Here is a 21,832-nt window from a genome sequence, read left to right as displayed (position 1 = left end):
CACGACCACAGCTGAACCTCCACCCTCGCCAGAATCCTGTATGACCCCGACGACCCCTCGGACCAACAGTCAGTCTGTCCTCATGTCGTTTTTGTTTCCCTTGAGCTCTATGTCACGCCTACTGGGACCGAATATAACTTCATCTGTCACATCTGTCCATATCAATATTTCCTCTGTTCTCTTTTCAATATTTCTCCAGTGTGTGTGTGTGTGTGTGTGTGTGTGTGTGTGTGTGTGTGTAATTTCCATGAAACCAAGGGCCCATCCCCTCTGTACAACATAATCTCACTCTGAGCCAAGCAGGGGCTGCACAACAGTTGCAAAGGAAGTGGTGTATCACCTAAGCCAAGAATTGGGATACTGTGTGTGTGTGTGTGTGTGTGTGTGTGTGTGTGTGTGTGTGTGTGTGTGTGTGTGTGTGCTGTCTGATGCCAGTGTGCCTGTCTGGTTTTTGGCACGGCTCTGGTAGCCTTCCTCCACTCCTGTTCTCACCAACGTCCTGCCAACAGCAAGTCTCTTCTCCAATCCACATAAATTCACAGTGATAACTTCCTGGCGTCGGTCTGTCATCGCCGTTTGATCCGCAGCTTTGTGGTCGGGTTGTACCCTGCCAGGACACAATTTCAGTCATATAAAGTAAGTGGAGTGAAGTGCTCATTTTTTGTAATAAATCCGCTTCAGAGCGAAGGTGCTCTTGAGTTGAGTGGAGACGTTCTCTGTCTGGTGCTGCCAGATATTTGAGACGTGGTAACTGATAGAAATTACCTCTCTGTGTTATCGTCTGTTCTGCCAGAAGTTTGTTGCTGAGATGATGACTCTCATTTCCGAACCTAAATCTGATTTATTTATTTTAAACTATGGGAGACTGATTCTTTAGGAAATGGTGGTAACACTTTATGATACAGCTCATGATATACATTAGCCCTTTACACACAGAGATCCAGCAATACCGCCTCAATGGGGACCCTTTATTATTCTGCCTTTGCGTGGAGGGGTGGGTGGAGAGGCTTGTGTACTCCAGTGATGCTGAGAGCTATGGAAGGTTCAACCAAACCAGACAGGTCGAAGAGGAGAGGCAGATAAATGCAGTCCCCAGTTCTCCAGGTTGGGGGTTGGGCATGGTGCTAACTACACAAACCTGTAAAAAAGAGCGAGGTACGAAAACGTTGACGAATGAACACCAAATCACGAACCTGGTTGAAGGTGCCCCAGCGATGGGGACTATGACGCTTCCCAGACAAACTTGCTGGGACGCTGATGCCAAGGAAATCTATGCACGTAGGGACACAGAACATCCGAACCATGCTCCAGACTCATAAGGCTGCCATTTTTGCCAAAGAAATGGTGTGCTGCAGTCTCTCAGCCCTGGGTTTGGCAGAAACAAGATGGACACAGCCCAGAGAGGTAAAATTGGCCAGCGGGCAGTCCATAATCTGCTCCGGACATGAAGACGAAGGAGCTTATTCTAAGGAGAAACTGCCGTTGGACTGCCACAAACATCACATGACAAGCCCTGAAATGGAAACCATGAGGAACCGAGAAAAGGCGTCGCCCCAAGAACAGCTGAGGAGGTGTCCAGGCAGGAATGTCTATGAGAGGGCTCAGCTGGGGAGATCTAAAGCGAACTACCAACAATCGAGTGAAATGGAGGACATTCGTCAATGGCCTACGCTCCCCAGAGGAGCAAGGGCTGAAGTCAAATGAAACATCTGTATTGTTGCTGCATTTTTTCACCTGCATCCAGATGCTGTCTCAGTGTCACACAGTCGACTACAAATACCAAGAACAGCGACGAACGCACTAGCAAACAAATGCTAACCAATCAAACAGCTCTGTCTCCCAAACATGCAGCGCTACTGCACTCATTTCATTTATCTAAGACTGATTTAGCATAGCACGTGCAGCATACAGACCGATGTCACACTGTGACTAATGAACAGACAAATTAAACAGAAGCAGCTCTGTGTCTCTGTCGTGTTCACACCAAACACGATGCGAATTTTTGTGTCACATTACTCACTCGAGTTTTAATGCTGGAATGTTTTGTGTTGACTCACTTCATACATGCGAATAACTTGCGTCATATGAGTGTGAAATCACTGAATCAATGAATGGACTTTTGCCTGTATGTCCCCTAGAGGATCTCAATGCTGATTGGTTGTCGAATCACGCACAAATCGGTCACTTAAGTTCAAATTTGTCAACTCTCGCAAATAAGCTTATCACGTGAAATTGCGCTACTATTTGCACCGCCTAATTCGCGTATTTGGAGTCATTCGTGTTGCCTCCATCGTGTCCATCGCACCGCACGGTTGGAATTCGCATCTAATCCTGTCTTAACAAAGATTTTACATGTTATTCAGTTGTGCGTATTGTTTAATTCGTGCCCGGTGTTGCTGGAGAACCCGTGGGTGAATGAGGGGCGGAGCTGTGTGGAGAGTGTAAAAGAGGAGAGACACACACTGGTTCATGTTATCTATGTGTATGACAGATGTTAACAATGCTTCGTTTTATGGTGCTAATAATCCTTATTATCATAATAATCTTCCACTGTATGTCTTAGTGCATTTTCAATGGTTTGTTTATCTGCTCCCACATTTACATTTACTACATGTCATGGTCAGCGGTGGTTAAAGGGTTAAGAAGGAAGAAGGTTTCCCAGAGTCAGAGGCCGTGACATAATGTTTTCAACAGACTGTTTTAATGTCATATATTGTGGAAACTCCTGACTCCATGGCCTTTGTGTTAGAGATATAAAATGTCCCGAAGCCAACGTGGCAAACAACTAACATTTCAGTATCATTCTCCGTTAACTTTATGGCACTTTTTCATCTTTACTGCACCTTCCCAAAAGATGGAGGAAAAGTGCACGGCAACATCACTGAGTCCTGTGATTGAAATGTCAGCGATCGCATTCCAGTTCAAAATGCTTATCGCTCATATCCCTCGCCTCTCTGTTGCCTCTCCTTTCAACCTGTCCATCCATCGCCCCCTCCTTCCTTTTTTTTGAAAATTCTCTTCTCCATTTTTCTGTCCTTCGCTCCACCCTTTTATCTCACCTCCTCTCTCCCTCCATCGCTCCGCGTCTAATCCACGCCTTTTATCTCATTCCTCACCCTGTCTCTCACTCGCTCCCTCCATCTTTATTCACTCTGTCTCTCTTTCTCTTGGCTCACGCTTCTCTTTCTCTCCCTTCATTAGTTCTCTTCATCCATTTCTCCCTCTGTCAGAGCTTAGCACTGGGACAGATCAATAAACCATCAGTTGCATATTGAGAGCCAATGATAGCAGCTCTGCCCAGAAGGCTCATTCTTTCTATCCACACTCCCTCGTCTTTTTCAGGCTGTTCTCATGCACTGTTCATTAGTATACCTACCAGAAGTAATGCACCAAAATTATTTAATACCACACGTAATTATGAGCCAGTTATTCGTATGTAACCCCTGCATCTGGAAAGGCTGCGATCACGTGACCGATACACCGATGGGAGAAAAGAAGGAAGCAGTACCTGTATGGAGGTACGCTGGGGTGGTGGACGGGTCACAAAACACAGGACTTCCCCCTGGAGAACGGTGCTTGGGACTGGGCTTTGCATGAAAGATTTTAAAGGCACATTGTCACCATTTCTATTATCCCAAAACCTAACTTTAACTTTACATTATGTACGTGACGTCATTCGTGAGGTGCTAATTCGTAGGATATCATACAAACCACTGTAGAGGATACACTGATATTATCTACTGATGATTATCTGATTGTGTAAATATATAGTAAACGCACCAACAGTCAACACTACAATATCATCACATATTGATATCAAGGTATTCAGTAATAAATATTGTGATACTTGATTTCCTCCATATTGCTCAGCTCTATCACTACTACACTTGAGTTCATGGTACATTTATGAGCATGGCAGAGAATATTCAGAAAACTGAACAAGGTGTTTACGAGGGTTGAGCAGAATACTCGACAGAAGCAAGTGTTTGGTAAAGACACTGTACTTTTTAGGAGAACAAGTAGCATCTGAGTAAAATGTGTCGGGTTCAGTCTTCTACTCTCGTAATCAAAAATGATCCGTGCTAAATCCTGAGATTGTTCTGTAAATATTTTATTAATAAATGATACATATATCAACTTCTGACCAATCCATATCAACTTACTTCTGGTTTAAGTCCCTCCCACTTTCTTTTTAAACTCCACCCACTCCTGGTACAGATACAGACACAGGTAATGGTGTAGTCGCTAGGGCTGTGACGGTATGTATGGCGGTGATACGTCACAGCCGACACAGACGATATTACTCACTCGACTGAAAGCTGTCCATCAGCTCCTGCAGGCCTGGGGCGTTTTTTCCAGTTCATCTTAGGAACATGAAAAAAAGTTTCAATCACGCCAGGATTAGTGATTGCTGCAAAGTTTTCACTCCTTGTGATGCACTCTCTGTGGCGCTTTTCCTCCTAATGATATATCTCCCCAACGATGGTAGCACCGAATCCCATTCTGTGCAGCAAAATGATTCCACCTCCGTAGGAATATGTTAGCTAGCCCCGCAGCTACACCACCAGTCCTCCCCTGACCTCCATCTCCTCTCGGCCCGTTGCTGCTCGGCCGCTCCCGAGGATTCAGCCTCTCTTCTCGCCCGCTCAGCATTCAACACATGGAGTTCCTCATCTGTATACTCCGGCTCAAACAGGTATGGCTCTGGGTCTGTGTCCGCTACAAGAAACTCTTCAAAATCGCATTCAAAGTCGTCCATTGCAGCTACTATAGTCCGGAGATATCGTTAGGCTAAATAAACAGCTGAGTTTTGTTTATAGGCTACATCTGTGCCTGTGCCTGCTCACCGGTGTATCCCTCTGCGGATCACAGCGCCGGACGTACTGACCCCAATGCTAACCGCTGAGACCCAGCCACTGGACGTACAGACACAAAAACGATATCCATCATGTTGTCTCAATATGAAAATTATAGCGAAAGGGCATAACTCCCAACTCGTCGGAGTATTCTTTTAGCATTTGGCTTGAGAACCAGATCCGCCGCCATGATGAATCAGCTTTTTTTTTTTTTTTGGTGCGGTGATGACCACGGTAGGCATCACGTGACCGCGGTATTGCGGTGATGCAGTTATTGTCACAGCCCTAGTAGTCGCTGGTGTTTACATGCCACAGTATCCAGGTTAAGAGGCCGTACACGTCTTTAACCGTCTGGAAAACACAAGGTCAGGGTGCTACTCCTGTACCTTTCATGTGCCAGCTTTCAAGAGCGCGGCAACAGGTTGCATCTGAGGTTGCTAAGCAACCTTAACAAGCATCATATAGACTGTTTACCTGAAATCCTGAGTGCAGAGCTGATCTTCTTCCAGGAGCTGTTTATAAGTGTGTCGGCCTAACTTCTGTGTGACAGATGTGACGCTCTGACAGCTCTACACTAACATGATCAACTTCTCCTCCATATTTATCACAGACTGATAATTTACTGAAGAAGGAAAGATATCTGTCGGCTGTGATTGGTTGGTCCTCGTCACATGACATGCGGTGTGTGCTGCTGCGTTCCAAAAGTTGAACTCTGTTTATCTCAGGATGCAGCTGTCACGCCTTGAAAAAGAGATACTCAGGAACACGCCTCAACAGCGTCACCCTGGCATTTGAGCACGCCTGTTGTGTCTACATTGAAAACAATGGATCTGCAAATAATGTGACATGTGTACGGACCCTGAGAGAGTGCTCCAGGTAGCATCATGGTTTCAGGAACCACACATGAAGTTTACATGTACACCACATATCATAACCAGCATACTGTCATGTAAACACACTTAGCGAGGTGGATTCTCATCCCAGTTTAACCAGAGCTCTGAGATATGTCTTCATTAACTGTCGTCAAAAACATGTCGCGTCCTCACCATAACAGAATTCAGTTGGTTGCCTCACCTTGACTAAAGTCTTCAGGCACACTGTGTCCACAGGCTATAATCTACATTTTACACTTCATGCTTATTTTGCTCAGATGTTGAATACTGTGTTGATGGATTTCAAAGTCGAGCAAAAGCAAGCTCCCTACTTTGTGCAGAATGTAAACAGACACAGCTGTGTACCTCCTGCCCTCGTTCCCCTGCTGCACACCCAGAGAGCATTCAGCCTCAGATTGCTGCTGCTCAACATAATCATACCTCGCTTTTTTAACTGATGGGCTGTTTTCAGAAAAAGCTTTTCATGTTGAATAGCGTGATCAGGTCACTGGAGGAAGCCTGCAAAGCTCTCATGAACAACAAATCAAATATCACCTGCAATAAACTGTGATATCGGTGTTATCAATGCAAACATGATGTGACGCTCTTGTTGAAGAAAAAAAAAAACAGCAGGTTATTCGTCACGCTGATGCAACACATTTTTTCCAACTCCAAAATATTACCTTTGCTATAATCAGGACAGAAAAGCACCAACAATTACCAACACACGTTTCCAGAGCATCTGAAAATGATGTGTCAATTCAAAACGAAACACATTTGGGGAAATAAATCCACTCTGAATGAAAGCTGAACAGAAAGTTTGGCATTGAACACTGAACACTTTGTATTTTTCAGGTAATGATTTTTTTTAATGGAATCCCTGTGTGTAGTAAAGAATCATTCAGGTGCTCTGGAGATGGTTCCCCTTCCTCCATCATTTCAATTATTACCCCCAAGAATACGACCAATATAGCAGCAGACTTTGAGTTTGGCTGTTTGGAACAACGTTAGTTAACCATGAACTCGTGATCTCTGCGGTAAAAAAATCATTTAAAAAACTGTACTAAAAGATATTTTTGGCAGATACATAGACGAGGGAAGGCTGTGTTAGGGGAGTGCATATTTATTCTGTAACACTGGGTGATACTTGGACTGTAAATAAACTGGGTTTATTACTGATTTATTGAATTGGGTGGTAAACAGACCGGGGGTAGTTTTATATCTGTTGTAAATAGATTTGGGAATTTGTTGAAATGTAAGGAAGGTGTAGGGACATATAAGTTTTACTTCTACCAGCTCCTTTTCCGAGTTATCTTTGTCTTGTTTGTTTTTATTATGTTTTTTTTTTATTCATGGTTCAAAATAAAGTCATTCATTAATTTAAACACTAAACTTGATCAGACTGCCTTCAACTGTATGCACCTTAAAAAGGGAATAAATTACAGAGGATTTTTAAACTTGAATGATCATCCCTATAACTTTATTTAAACTTTAAATGTTTGCACTAGTGTCTGCGATCGTCTCTGACGCTGTGTGTACTGTTGTTATGTTTGTTTCTTTCTCTCAGCTGGACTCAGGTTTCTCTTGCAAAAGAGTTTTACCACAACAGGAGCGCTGCGTATTTATAGTCTGCTCCAAACAGCAGCAACATGACGAGCAGGTTGCATATCAGCACCAGCCACCGGCCAACTGGTGGTAAAATATGCAAGTGGCTGCTGGATTTGCTTCACTCACCAGCCAAAAAAACAATGGTACTCTATTAAATGCCTGATGGATTTTGGAATCCAGCGGCCACAGTGGCAGATGGCTGAAGAAGTTCATTTCCAGTTTTGGTGACGGGGCGTTGAGCGTCTATTTTGCACTGAGAGCTGCACTTTTGGCATTTTTTTCTGGTTGCAGAGAGTACGTGCACAATACATGGGATTTATTGGTTTGTTTTTGTTTTGTGGTATTAAACTGGTCTTGAGAATCATGGAATCTCACTAATATTGGTATCAATAACTAGGGATGCAAGATGTTGGAACATATCTATATGTAATGGAAAATTATGCAACGTTCTCCCTCCAATCCTCTGACTGAATACACCTCTTTATCTGTATGCTTGCTCCCCAGTTTATCTTTATTTTTATATATATCTTAATTCATGTAGTCCTACTCATGTAATACACTAATTTAAGACCATGTATTTGTGTTTGCATTGTGTAGTACTATTTTTTATATTGTTGAATAAATACATTTGTAAAACAGAGTTTACTCAGTACAGAAAAGGGTCAGACCTGGCAACCCTGGAGAGACGTTAGCATGGAGGAGAGCAGCTAACAGTTAACAGGAAAAAGTACTAAACAGTGCGTGCAGGGTAAGGCTGGGGGTATCGAGGGTAAACAATTTTTGGTAGCCTAATTTTCCGTCACGGACGCCGGGAGATTTTATTTTGTCATCAACAAAATATCAAAATATCAACAACCACTGCCAGTTATAACTCCCACACTTCGGTGGTCGACTGCGACAGGCCCTAATATCAAACCAAAAGCATCAAGAACTTCTGAGATTATCAGAGAGTTTATTTAAAAAGATTGTTTACAACTGTATTACTGACCTAGACCGAACTGCCTGCCGCCGCCATCTTGGAAAGTCAATACAAGTCGAATGACGAGCATGACGTACCGTGATCTGAAGTCTGTGGAAGGTCTCTGGGTTGTACTTTTCCAACAGCCGGGATAAGCACACACACGAACCATTTTGTCTGTCTGTGATGATCCGTCCACTCGTCGCTCACCTGTTGCTCGCACTAACTCCCATCTAATCTTGTTCAAGTTCGTCGATCAACTTGTATGGGCTTTCCAAGATGGCGGCGATGGTATGTTGAATTTTGGGCAATAAATAATAATTACGGCATGTTTTCAAAGTCACAACATAATCGTTTGCATAATCGTGATTTCAATTGTCACCAAAATAATCGTGATCATGATTTTTTTCATAATCGAGCAGCCCTGACGCAGTGTGGGACTTTTGTTCAGTGGCTGTATATGACTGTGAAAAAACATTTCAACAAAGTGCAGCGCCGTAAGAACTGTGTGGACGGTTTAGCCCGCTAGTTGACTTTAGCTTGCTAGCCGTTAGTTAGCTTAGCAGTTAAGTTTCTGTCAGTCGACGGATCAAGAAAGGATAACAGTACATCAGAGCAGACAACATGGCACCGTGTGACATCCTTGGACATCATAGTTTCTTTTGGCATTGGCTTTTGGATTTAAAACTTTTTTTTTTTATCTGTAAATGACCTCGTGAGGCAGCAACCTCACCGTGGTCAGGACGGTGCGGTGTCGTAAGTAACAGATTCACTCCTCTGCTACATAGACTTTGCCAGACTGTAACGGTGACACATCTGTGGGCAAGATTGTTTTATTCTTGAGTACAATTAATTCCTAACAGTTTGTTAATACACTGAAATGAAAAACTAATTTGCGTTACTTTATGGTGACAGTGAATATTATCCTCACACAGCAGTTTCAGCATTTCGGACTATATTGTAATTCCTGTATTATCAGAAAGTTAGTAACTGAATTATCTACAACACGATATCTTTGGTTAACGGCTCGTTCATTGTCATTAAGAAGCAGGACTGAGTTATCTTTTCTACCTCATTGCTCTGGTGGTAATTAACACAGTACGAGCAGACTGTGAAGGTTATCTGTTTATCCATCTGTTTTACTTTTTGACACTTATATTCTTCACATATAGGCAACTTGTGTATATGTCAGATATGTTGTTTTGTTACCTGTGCTGTGTCATTTACCTGATGTTTTGTACATGTTCACTTTGTCAATTAAAAAACAAACAGTTTGTCATATCGGCAGAAATCAGCATGTTGGCCGATTCCGATATTCCACTTTTAAGCCAATACTGGCCTATACCGATGACATGCCAATATTGTCATGCATCCCAATCAACAACTAAATTTTTGGTATTGTGACAAACCTACACAGAACTCAAACTCTGATTTAGTAATTTGATGGACTGAGAAACAAAAAAGGTCTTTAACCTGTTAAATCGTACCTGTAGGACTCTGAATGTTCTGTGATAGCAAATGCTAATATTTTTCAAAACACTATGAGAGGTTGAACATATATGTATATGTAACCAGCATTTGTTTTAATATAAGCAATTAGTACACACACTGTGTCCTGGTGTAAAGTGTGTTCTGGGGAAAAAAACAGACACATGACTCTATGACGTCTGAAAACTGCTCAATTAACCATTTAAAACATCGACACTAAGAAGGGACACACGGCTACACGGCAGGTTCCTTTGAAGTCCAACCAAATCAAAAGAATTAGCCTGACAGACATAAATGAGGGCAGAAAAACACGCGACAAAGACAAATCAAAGCAGGAGGAAATCAAGGCTGAGTGAAACCCAACTCAAGTGTACCGTTTGAAAGGCCAAGTGCCCTGAATAATGTAACAGCCTTTATCCTCTCCCCAGGCTAACAGGGCACTTCTTAACATTCTTAAAAGATGCTTTTCAATTAAGCCTGGCTTGGTGGCGGCAATGTGTATGCTAATGTACGCGTGTGTGTGTGTGTGTGTGTGTGTGTGTGTGTGTGTGTGTGTGTGTGTGTGTGAGAAGCTGTTGAGGAATCAGAGAAGGAGACTGTGACAAACACACAGCGGGAAGGAGACACCTCAGACTTGAATACAATTAACACCTCGTTATTAGAATGACCAATGGCATTAAACAGACTTCTTAATCAGCATGCAGATAAGACGCCACACAGTCTGAAAGCTTTAAAGCTAATCGCAGCTTGATTTATTTTGTTTTTACCTTATTTACAATGAACACAGAATTTAAAGTGCTTCTGTTTTAGAGCCGCTGTATGTCCACACCATCACACACACGTCACACACACACACACACACACACACACACACACACACACACACACACACAACACACACACACACACACACACACACACACACACACACACACGTCACTGCAAACTGTGATTAAAAACTGAATCATCATGAGACTCGTTATTAACATCCGAGATGTGATTTTTAGATAAATAATAAATGTGTGTAGATTTTTTTAATACAAAAAATACTTCTCTTGACAATGTGATGGAATAAATGTTTAAATTACAAAATGAATAACTAATGGCTGTTTGCAAATACATTTTTCATTTTATAATCTCCAGTAAATCATGCATTATTAATTTGATGAACACATTCGCAATCCAGAGAGTTGTTGTCAACGTCCTTGGAAACTGCAGCCATTGTTTGAACCAGAGGACCATTTAGGACTGAAATTATATAACTGTCTGGAATATGAACACAGCTGAGCTGTTTTGTTACTGAAGGACACACTGGGATCAAACTGTGGAGCAGAAGTACTGCCATCTGAATATCTGTCACCTCCTTTTGTTTGGCACTAACAGCAGCACTGCTGTGTCGGTCCTCACTGAAACATCTCAGCAGCTATCACGAGTTACAGTAAACTTTTTTACAGTCCTGGTCCCCTGAGGATGAATCCTAATGACTCTGGTAACTCCCTGAGGTTGACCTCTGTGGTTGGAGTGAAATATCTTAACTAAAGGATTGATTTCCTTGGAAATTCAATTTCAATTCAATTCAATTTTATTTATAAAGCCCAATATCACAAATCACAATTTGCCTCACAGGGCTTTACAGCATACGACATCCCTCTGTCCTTNAGACGTGCAATAGATGTCGTACAGAACAGAAATGTGATACATAGATAGATAGACGGTCCTGAGAGGATAAGAAACAAAGACTTTGGTGGTTCTCTGGTTTTAACTCTCGCGCCACCAGCAGGTCAAAGTTTTACTAATTCATCGGGGTGTAAATCTCAAGATGCCTCACAATACGATTACAATTCAGAGGGCAACGGTTCGATTATGAAACAATTATCGATGCATCAACATTTTTCATTCTTATTTGGCGCAGCGTCTGCAGTGATGGGGAAGCTATGCTGGACTGTTGTGGTGAAGAGGGAGCAGAACCAGAAGGCTTTCAATTTACTGGTCCATCTACGTCACCTATGGTCATGAGCTCTGGGAAGTGACCGAAAGAACGAGGTTGCAGGTACAAGTGGACGAAATGCGTTTCCTCCGAAGGGTGTCTGCACTCAGTCTTAAAGATAGGAGGAGGAGCATGAACATCTGGAGGGAGCTCGGAGTAGAGCCGCTGCTCCTTCATTTTAAAAGTGGTCAGTTGAGGTGGTTCAACATCTGATCAGGATCCTCCTGGGCACCTCTTGTTAGAGGTGTTCTGGGCACGTCCCACTGGTAGGAGGCCCCGGGGCAGACCCATGTATGTATCCAATCTGGTCTGGGAACACCTTGGGGTCCTCCAGGAGGAGCTGGAAAGCGCTGCTGGGGAGAGGGACGTCTGGGGCGCTTTGCTCAGCCTGCTGCCCCCGCGACCCGGCCCTGGATAAGCTGTTGATAATGGATGGACACTTGATTTATTTTTCTCTCTATGTGACTACTTGCTAATTTAAAACATGGCATACATACCGCCATAAGTGTCTGGTGCGTTTGCTCTCTGGACCGGGAAGTGCGGAAATAGTGCTGATAATCCTTGGATCAGCTGGGTAATTTTATACGCTGCAGTTGAATCCTTTTGGAATCATGTGCCATTGAGCAACCCTCATAGGAATGAACGGGGCCCCACATTCAACGCTGTATCTGCTCTCCTAATACATCTACAGGATCTGCATGTCAAGAAAAGAGGATGCCACCAAGGTGTGCTGTATCAAATATTACTTTGTGCACCCTAGGGTTGCAGCTGTGTGCCGGTTTCAAGATAAACCATGGTATGATAATTTATCATACTGTGTACTAGGACATTAACGACTTTGATTTTTTTCAGGTCGACTTATCTGTCAATAAAGTCGAGTCGAGTCGACAAGTCATTTGATGACATCATCACATTGACACGGCGGAGGAAAGTGAAGTATCTCCACACATGTGATGGGTGTCTGTCAAGGCCCGAACATACTCGGGCGGAACGTACGCGGAACGGACTCTGCGGAGTCCAGTGAGTGACTGCTCGGCATGTATTTTTCACATCGCAGGGATTTTTCACGGACATTTTTACAGGAAACTACAACGCGGAAGTGCGCTCGACTATGAAAGCCCGAATGACTGCGGACATTCCTCGCGGAGTCTGCTCCAAAGTATCAGCGTAATCAGAGGCAGCGATTGCATTCCGTACACAAGCACAGAGAGAGAGAGAGAGAGAGAGAGAGAGAGAGGGAAAAAACACATGACTTGTCGACTTCTTCCGGGGGGTGTCGACTTGTGCCACTGACGTCGACACATCAACAAATCGACTTTTCTGTTAATGCCCTACTGTGTACATTTGCTTATCCAGGGCATTGAAAAAAAAATCAACTGAGGACTGAGAATCTGGGGCTGGTTGCACAGAACATCTTGAGATTTTATCTTAGAGTCCTTGATAAGATTTCCTCAAAACAAAACTGGATGCACAAAACACCCTTAAGTCTTCTCCTTAAGGTTTCTTTAAAATGTTCACTTAATGTTCTTAATCCCTCGACTGCTGCACAAAAGACCAAAGTGAACACAAAAAAACCCTTAAGGTACCTCTGACTCTGCTTAACTGCAACATGACCAAGTTTATGGTGATAAATGTAAAAACTAACACATCCAGAGAAGAGAATTCTGCAACCAGGACAATGCAGTGGATACGCTTTTGATTTCATACTTCAGATTGACTGAATTAATTTTCGTTGCTTCCTCCTACAATTGTTTTCTGTTTTCTGGTATTTGGGATCAAATTTACTTTGTAGTTTGTTCTTTCTATGATTGTATTCCTCCAGAAATTTCATCTTTTCCTCCTCCTCCTCCTCCTCCTCCTCCTCCTCGTAACTCTCAGCCAACTTTGAGAGATGATAAGAGGCATCGCAAGCATGAGTACAAACAAACAAACTCCATGGAAACTTTTAGACAAAAGAACTCTTTGAAGGGATTCTATGCAACTGTGTAAGCCCCTTGCTAAGGACAAATTAAAGCCCTAAGTGTCATACTTAAGGAGAAAACCTATGGTGTTTTGCGCAGCTGGTCCCTGACCTTTATTTAGTTATTTTCAAAAGGGAGACTTTTTACACTGACGTCCCAAAAAACATGTTTCAAGTTTTAGTGATAAAGCATCTGTTCAACTAAACAGAAAAACCCTGTGTTTTCACTCCTTTAAGGGTCACTGTAACTTACAATAATAGTCATTATTGTGTATTATCATATACTGTTCAACTGTGATATTTTCAGAGGCAGGTATTATACCATAAAAATCTCATACCCTATGCACCCAAACGCCCATGCACCAACTCAACCTCATATTACTCTGACACTGAACAGAGGTATGGGAAATCTAAAACAGTTTGAAGAGCGACCATCGCTCAGTTTTTCTTAATGAATTGGACCTTAAGTTTATTTTCAGGTGCACAGCGTTCTGCTTCACATTCATTCAAGGTTTCCTCAGAACAGCCAAAGGGCATGTGTCCATATAGCATTTCTTTTCTCAGCGCTAGCATCTTTTTTCAATTGTTCCCCATGAGGAGAGAGCGTGTGTGGCCGCATTAGTCCAGCATCCTTTTTCAAATTGCTCCGCCTTCTTTTTGTGGCCGTTCCGAGCACTCGAAGTTAAAAATCTTTGAACTTTTCAGAAAGCTGCTGGTGATGTCACAGCAAAGGCAGAAAAGCTAATTTTTTAGGAGCAGAACAGTTGGCAGACTCTGGTTGTTGTGTTTTTATCCCGTTCGTTTTGTGAGCTAAACGTTGATGGTGTAGTCGACCCTCTGTTAATGCAGCAATGCATTAGCTACAGGGACGCACTATAATATTAAAATGAAGTATCGGAATTGGCCAACTTGATTTTCTTATTTGCTCAATTAATTTGCATACACTGAAAAGGCGCTGGGTTTGTTTAGTTTTTTATGCCACTTTTTCTGCTGAAGAAAAACACTTTGTGGACACAGGTTCAAAGTGTCCAGTGTTAAATTCTGAGTGCCTGTGCCGGATCAGCTGGGGGTTAAGTGCCTTGCTCAGGGGCACCTCAAAAGTATATAGTGAAGGAGCAAAAAGAATAACTCATTTATGTTCCATACCAAGATTTTCCCAGCCAGACTGTGGATTTCAAAAACCAATTAGGGCCAACATTGCCCTCACTTCTCCACAGCATCCATCACTAGACATCCGCAAAACTCATTTCAAACACCCCTTTTAAAGTCGGCACCGCTGCCCGACCTTCTGTTCCAAACTGGTCTCAGTTTTTTCACCTCTTCTTTGTGTCTCGCTGAGGTATCCAACCTTGATGGCTTATCTTGGCTTTTACAAAATCTGCCCACCAAATCCTTTAAGAAAACTGCCATTACCAACCATCACTCTCTTAATCTGTCAATGTCTCTTTTACAACCTGCCGCACACTGTTCTCCTCCCTCTCGTTCTGTCCACTCTCCGTCTCACACTTTCCCCCAAACACAAGTTGTCTTTGTTCCTTAATGAATGTTCGTTCATCTCCAAAACGTTAATAAGAAGATTTTCAAACACCAAACAGAAAGAACAAAGCTGTGAAACTCAGCTCTGATTAAAAGGAAAACAACAAATAACAAGTATGAATGAACCAGCTGCAGCACATTATAGTGTCAGTGCGAGCCAACAGATTTTGTCACCATAGTTACCACCTTAATTGGAAACATGCCATCCACGAAGAAAAGGCTGTGATTGTCTCACAGGTGTATGTTAAAAACGGATGCTACAAAAAAAGCTTTGTTCAACACTTTAACTGCTGTACTGAGTCGGTGCACAAGGTATAATAAACTCGGCGTAACCATAGGAACAGTAATTCTGCTTGATGTGGTTATATATAGTAAGACTCACATCTAGTTCAATTTAAACATGACACAAAACACAAAAACACAAAAACACAAAAGGAGCTTGTACCTTCACACAGATGATGCCCATATAGACCCTTTTGCACACAAATGTTCTTGGTCCGATGTAGAGTGCACATCACCATTTTGGCATCTCAAATAGGCAACAAATACATCCTTGGCGTATATCAGATTCTGTTTGTTAAGCCCAGCTCAGACCAAAGATCTGTGACAAGACGAAACCGTTTTAGACCGTTGCAGAGAAAAGTGTCAGCGGTGTGAACTGGCCGGTCTGAGCTGGACTCAAGCTGGCTGATGGTGTCACCTGACACTCAGCTGGTCAAATGGCCGGCGGCTGGTTTTAAAGCACGTCACCTGTTTCAACAGCCAATCAGCTTGTAGTGAAGTCTGCTGGTCAAGTCAAAATGACCACAGACGGCGTGTTGGCTTGCTGCAGCAGGTGCTCCGTCCCCACAGAGCCCTCTGTTTCTGTCCTCACGGTGTGCCGGTGTCAGACGGTGGGTCGCTGCTGCTGCTGGCTGTATGTGCTTATGCCCCGCCCACACACACACACACACTCTCTCATTGACTGATGAATTGGCGCTGGTTATTTATATTATTGTGGCGTATTGATTATGAATACAGTCCATCTGATGCTGGTTTTGTTTCATCACTGTAGCCAGTATCTCACTATCACTATCCTCATTCAGATTTTAAGAAGCTACAAATTATATTCAGCCACAAAATAAGTCTGAAAAGCTGCAAATCAGATCAGAAGCACAGAGAGTTGTTGACTAGAGATGATACGCCGTCTCATGGTGGTCACTTCCTGTCAGCGTTACAGATCAGAAGCACAGAGAGTTGTTGACTAGAGATGATACGCCGTCTCATCTAGTTGCATTGGTGTGAACTGACAGGTTTTTTTGTCCGTAGGTGTGAATGTGAGTGTGAATGGTTGTCTGTCTCTATGTGTCAGTCCTGTGATAGTCTGGTGACCTGTCCAGGGTGAACCCTGCCTCTCGTCCAATGTCAGCTGGGATAGGCTCCACTTCCTGTGATCCCCAGCAGGATAAGCGGTTACAGAAAATGATTGTGCAAAATAAGAAAAAGCAGGTTGGCTGATTCTAATAGTTGATTTTACAGCCAATAATGGTCGATACTGATGACGTGCTGATATTATCGTGCATCTCCACTATAAACGGTTCATTCTTAAGTAAAAAAAAAACACAATGATTCTTATTTTCTGGTGATTATACACCAAAGAAAACACATTGATTATATCATAGCGCCCTGAATCCTACATACAGGTCCTTTAAGTATGGGTGGGATTTATATCATGAATGCATCCTGTGACATATGAGCTGAAGTGAGAATGCTGAAAAGCAAAATTAAAAGTCTTGAGTAAGCCATCCTGTCATGTTGCTACAGAGAGAGTGTGGTTAATGTTTCACACTCTGCTGTCTGGAGCTCACACTGTTCATCTTATAGGAACAAGTGCTGTTATATATATCAGCTGTTTTAATGTTAATGTTTAATTTGTGAGGATGAGCTTTAGTTTAAGGAGTTATTATTTCTGGTCATCACTTAACAATATGAAAGGACATTTTTTACTTCACAGGCTGCGAACGACTCCGTCTACATTTCAAAATCTCATTTGCACATTTTGGCCCAGTTGAGTTTTAGTGGAAGGAAGCTCCTGATATTTAGTGTGTGTGTGTGTGTGTGTGTGTGTGTGTGTGTGTGTGTGTGTGTGTGTGTGTGTGCGTGTGCGTGCGTGTGTGTGTGGGTGTGTGTGTGTGTGCCTATAAATCCACTGGTTTCTCTAGAGGAAGGCCAGCCAGGCTTCTGTTTAGTACATTATCCGTCCCTGAGCTGCCATGGTGCAGCACACACACACACACACACAAACACACACACACACACATGCATTCACACGTGGATGCACAAATACATACATGCAACGAGTCACTGACAAACATGCACACGCACATTCATGTACACAACACATGGGCAAACGCAGTGACACGTTAAATCAAATTAAAGTACAGAAATACCGTCATGTACTAAAACACACACACGTCTGTGGAAACACACACTTTCTGTCACACACAAACTAACAAAGGGATATTGAGTTTTGGTTATCAATACGACTGCAGGCAGCTAATATGCTTTGATGATATTTACACACAGGTTCAGGGCTTTTCATTGGCTCCCTGGTGCCACGCAAAGCGGCTCTTGTTCACTGAGACGTCGGTTTGTTTCCAGTCAGGATTGTGACACCAAAAGACGGTAGTTTGTGCCAAAACAGGATCTTTTCTAAACCATGACTGAATGTTTTTGTGCCTAAACCACATGTTTACCACAGCGCTGCTGAAATGTAGAAAGTTTCAGAGAATCTGCTGCATTATAACATGTCGGTGTTATTACATAAAACTGAATTGAATAAAAGATGTAATGTAGAAGTTGTTTGCAGTAACGTGTATGATAAAATGTACCCTGGTGACTGGGTGGATCAGAGAATTTGGCCAGTACCATTAAATCACTAATTCTACCCTACAGTTGAATCAACATATGTCACACCGTGTCCTCACAGCAAGTGAGCATCTGACTAACGTGCCACATCGTGCTACATCCGACACTCTCTGTGACCACTGGGTTCATTAAATGATGAACTCACGTCATATAAACAGACGACACACACACACAGCAGAGGTCTCAGAGGAACCACTGAAAAGATGGGTTAGTACGTATACTTTCCTATCATTCATATGCACAACAACACTATCACAGGTAACTGATAGATATCATTGTTGTAGCTCCCAGAGTGCATCACACCACCATCTCCACTTTGAATCAAGTTCTGCTGAGCGTCCCACACAGTACTTAAAGAGATGTTCAGCTCCCTGGTGAGCCGGATGCCGACTTATTTCGGTTTCTGTAGTAAAATGACGAGGTATCATAAAGATCATAAAAATAACTCCTCATTTCAACCTTGCCAATCAGCCATTCCTCGTCCATTGGGACGCTTCCAACACAAGCCTCAGGAATAACATAGAGACGAGGCATCAAACAAAAGTTTCGCTCAAAATGGCTTGCACATACTTCCTGTTTCAAGTTTCAACTATTCTAAAGCATTTTACAGTTTCAAGGAGGACACCTGAGATTAGAGTCACCAGTTCAGTATCTGACCAAATGTCTCCCCTTCTGTTCCTGAGACATGACGTTAAAACATGATGATGTCACAGTCAAGCTGACCTTTGACCTTTTGGATGTAAAATGTCATCACTGCTTCATTACATCCTGTTCGACATTTGTGTGAAGTTCTGTCATAATTACTGTATGAATTCTTGAGTTATGGCCAAAAACATGTTTTGTGAGGTCACACTGACCTTTGACCTTCAGACAGACAGACAACCTGAAAACAAAATGCCTCCGGCCATATCTATCCAGGCGTGGAGGCATACATTTAAATCTTTTCCACATGTTTGATGATATAAAACCAAAATGTTTGAACTGCTTCCTCACAGACTCCTCTGAAGCCGTGGCCTGTACGCAGTATTTATTGGCCTATCTTAAATGGAAACACGGGTCAGTGAAGTTGAGGAGAGTTAAATAATTGGTGTGGAAGTTATTAGCCTCCCTCTGAGCTGCACAGCGACTCTTCACACACCCAGCATGGCTGCTTTTCTTCTCTGGGTGCTTCGCTCCTGCAGCAGCTCAGCCAGCATTAAGAGGACCTGCTATCACTCACCATAGTCTATGCTTAAGAAGCACGACTCGCCCCGCTGGCCTGTGGAGTGTTTTTCATCCTGGCTGAACAGATAACCCAGCGACAGACTCCCTCAGGTGGGACTGCCGTCTCCATGTCACTCACGTTTTGTTAAATTACACACACTCTTTCATTTCTGTTTTTTTATAGGGTCTGGAGACGAGCTGAGGAGGAGTCAACAGGAGGAGGAAGGTACGACTATCACCACCTTTATACCAGTGGAGCTAACACATGCAAGGTTGTGACGCCACACACACGACGTATTTGATCAGCTGATCAGCAGCTGGAAAACAAGACGGACTGTTCTCGGTCGACAACATGGCACGGCGATATAGACCAAAATACACGCTACACATCTCTGTGTGTTCCATGAAATGGACTAGGTATATGTTCAGCTGCAAGTCACAGCCACATGTGAGACGTCACAAACACTTAAAAAACTGACTATGATCAAAACAAAACGCAAATATGGGGATTGTGGAGAGTGAGAGAGGACAGATGCACACTGGTGTGGCTTTTCAGAAGACCAGCATTACGTAACTAAAGGGGGGATCACCAGAGGACTCACGCTACGATACTGTTGCAATATTGCGATATATTGAGTATTGTGATAAAATATATTGCGATATATAACCTTTTTATTCCAACTTCAAATTATTTCCCCAAGGGGAAACTTTGTCAGCATCAGTTTTACCTCCTCAGATAAAGTTTTGAGTCTGTTCATCGACTTTAATCATTTTTATTGCAGCAAAATGTGACACAGAGCAGACAGACTGACCAACACCGTCATAACACCTGCAGACACCTGACAGACTGAACTGTGGGCAGATTAAACGCCCTACAGAGGACATATTAAACACTTCACATGCAGGTGTCCTGCTGACTGAATGACATCACATGTTACAAGTGTCGTCTGTTACAGGAGGTCTGCAGTGTTTGCTCCACTGTGACTTTGGTGTCCTGAGACAGCGTCTCCTGTCCTCTGTCCGATAATGTCCCGCTCTAGTTTGGAGAACGTGAGACAGGGTCTCCTGTCCTCTGTCAGATAATGTCCCGCTCTAGTTTGGAGGACGTGAGACAGGGTCTCCTGTCCTCTGTCAGATAATGTCCTGTTATAGTCACATATGAATCCTCTGAGCTTGAAGTCCAGGCGTCACAGGTTAACTCCAGTCTTCCTGCTGTACTCAAAGGTTCCTCAGCTTTATGCTTCACTTCTCTGTAGAGCTTGGGTACAGCTGTGAGGGGGCGGAGTCACATACCTGGGTTCATGTGTTTTTAGCATGTAAGAAAAGCTTTGGTTTCCAACAGCGCTGTATGAATGCAGATCTTTGCACAGGAAGTAGGTGATGGACTGTGTTATTTTCTGATGGTAGTTGTGTCGAGCAAACCGCATCCAGTGTTGGTTGATTTTTCAGCGAAGCAGGTTTAGCGTTATCTTGGCCACTAGCAGCTAAGGCCATCTCTGGATGGTGGCGTGAAGTGAGCCGTCATGTTCGTAGCATTCCCAGAGTATTTCATTCTCACATGACACTGCTGTAAGTCACACGTGTCATATCCAAGTCCTCCTTACTGTGTTAAAAAATCCAAAATAAGTTTAATTTAAACTCTGACAGTGTATTTCTGTTTCTTACTCTGGTGTCTCCATCTTTGTTTTGATGAACTTCCTGCCAAATGCCGCTGACTGACACCTCTGCTGACCTCACCAAGATGGATCACATCAGCACCATCTAGTGGCCCGAAAAAGAAACTGATCGTATTATTCTAGTGCTAGAAGCTGTATTAAAATGTGTATTTGCAAAAATGAATAATGTGTGTAATAAAAGATCAATACTTGGTGTCTGTGTGTTGATACAAGATCACCATGCAAAATGTCACGATGCTACGCTGTATGGATAATTCCCCCACACCTGTACGTTACACAAATTGACCCGAAATCGATGGTCGTTACACGGCCCCGCCCTCGTCAGCAGGAAGGAGAGGAGGTGATGACGTGTGTTTGGAGCATCTCTGGGTTTGTGTCTGTCTGTGCCCAGTAGGGGAGAACACCACTGTGTGTTTGTCCTTGCAGGAGGAAAGATTGTGTATGTGTGTGTAAGCGTGTTGAGAGAGTGTGTGTGTGTGTGTGTGTGTGTGTGTGTCTGTGATCGACAGGACTTTGCCAGCAGGCCTGTAGCTGCTTGTAGCTGCTGGCATGCTGAGCTGTAATGGGTCAGAGCCAGTCCCTCAGCACAGGTGATTTGGAGTTGACTGGGCCGATGTGTTTGTGTGTGTTTGTGTGTATTTGTGTGTGACTGCAAACATTTGTGTGTACATATCTGTGTGTCCACGCAGTGACGTGTGTTTCAGGTGCATGATGTGATTGTCAGTCTGTGAGAGAACTAGTTTCCTCCTCACAGTCTCAGCAGGGGTCTGATCACACAAAG

General features: G+C 43.1%; 1 long non-coding RNA gene across 1 annotated transcript; it reads left to right on the top strand.

Annotated features, from left to right (window-relative positions):
* Nucleotides 1-484: 484 nt before the first annotated feature.
* LOC126385796 (uncharacterized) lies at nucleotides 485-21,210 on the top strand. Its single transcript, XR_007569445.1, has 3 exons — nucleotides 485-636; nucleotides 19,560-19,601; nucleotides 21,117-21,210. It is a non-coding gene; the product is annotated as an uncharacterized LOC126385796 (long non-coding RNA).
* The last annotated feature ends 622 nt before the right edge of the window (nucleotides 21,211-21,832 follow it).

Source organism: Epinephelus moara, chromosome 24 (assembly GCF_006386435.1).
Source record: "Epinephelus moara isolate mb chromosome 24, YSFRI_EMoa_1.0, whole genome shotgun sequence".
Classification (NCBI taxonomy): Eukaryota; Metazoa; Chordata; class Actinopteri; order Perciformes; family Serranidae; genus Epinephelus; species Epinephelus moara.
Note: the sequence above shows the minus strand (reverse complement) of the source record. Positions and strands in the feature narration are given on the sequence as shown.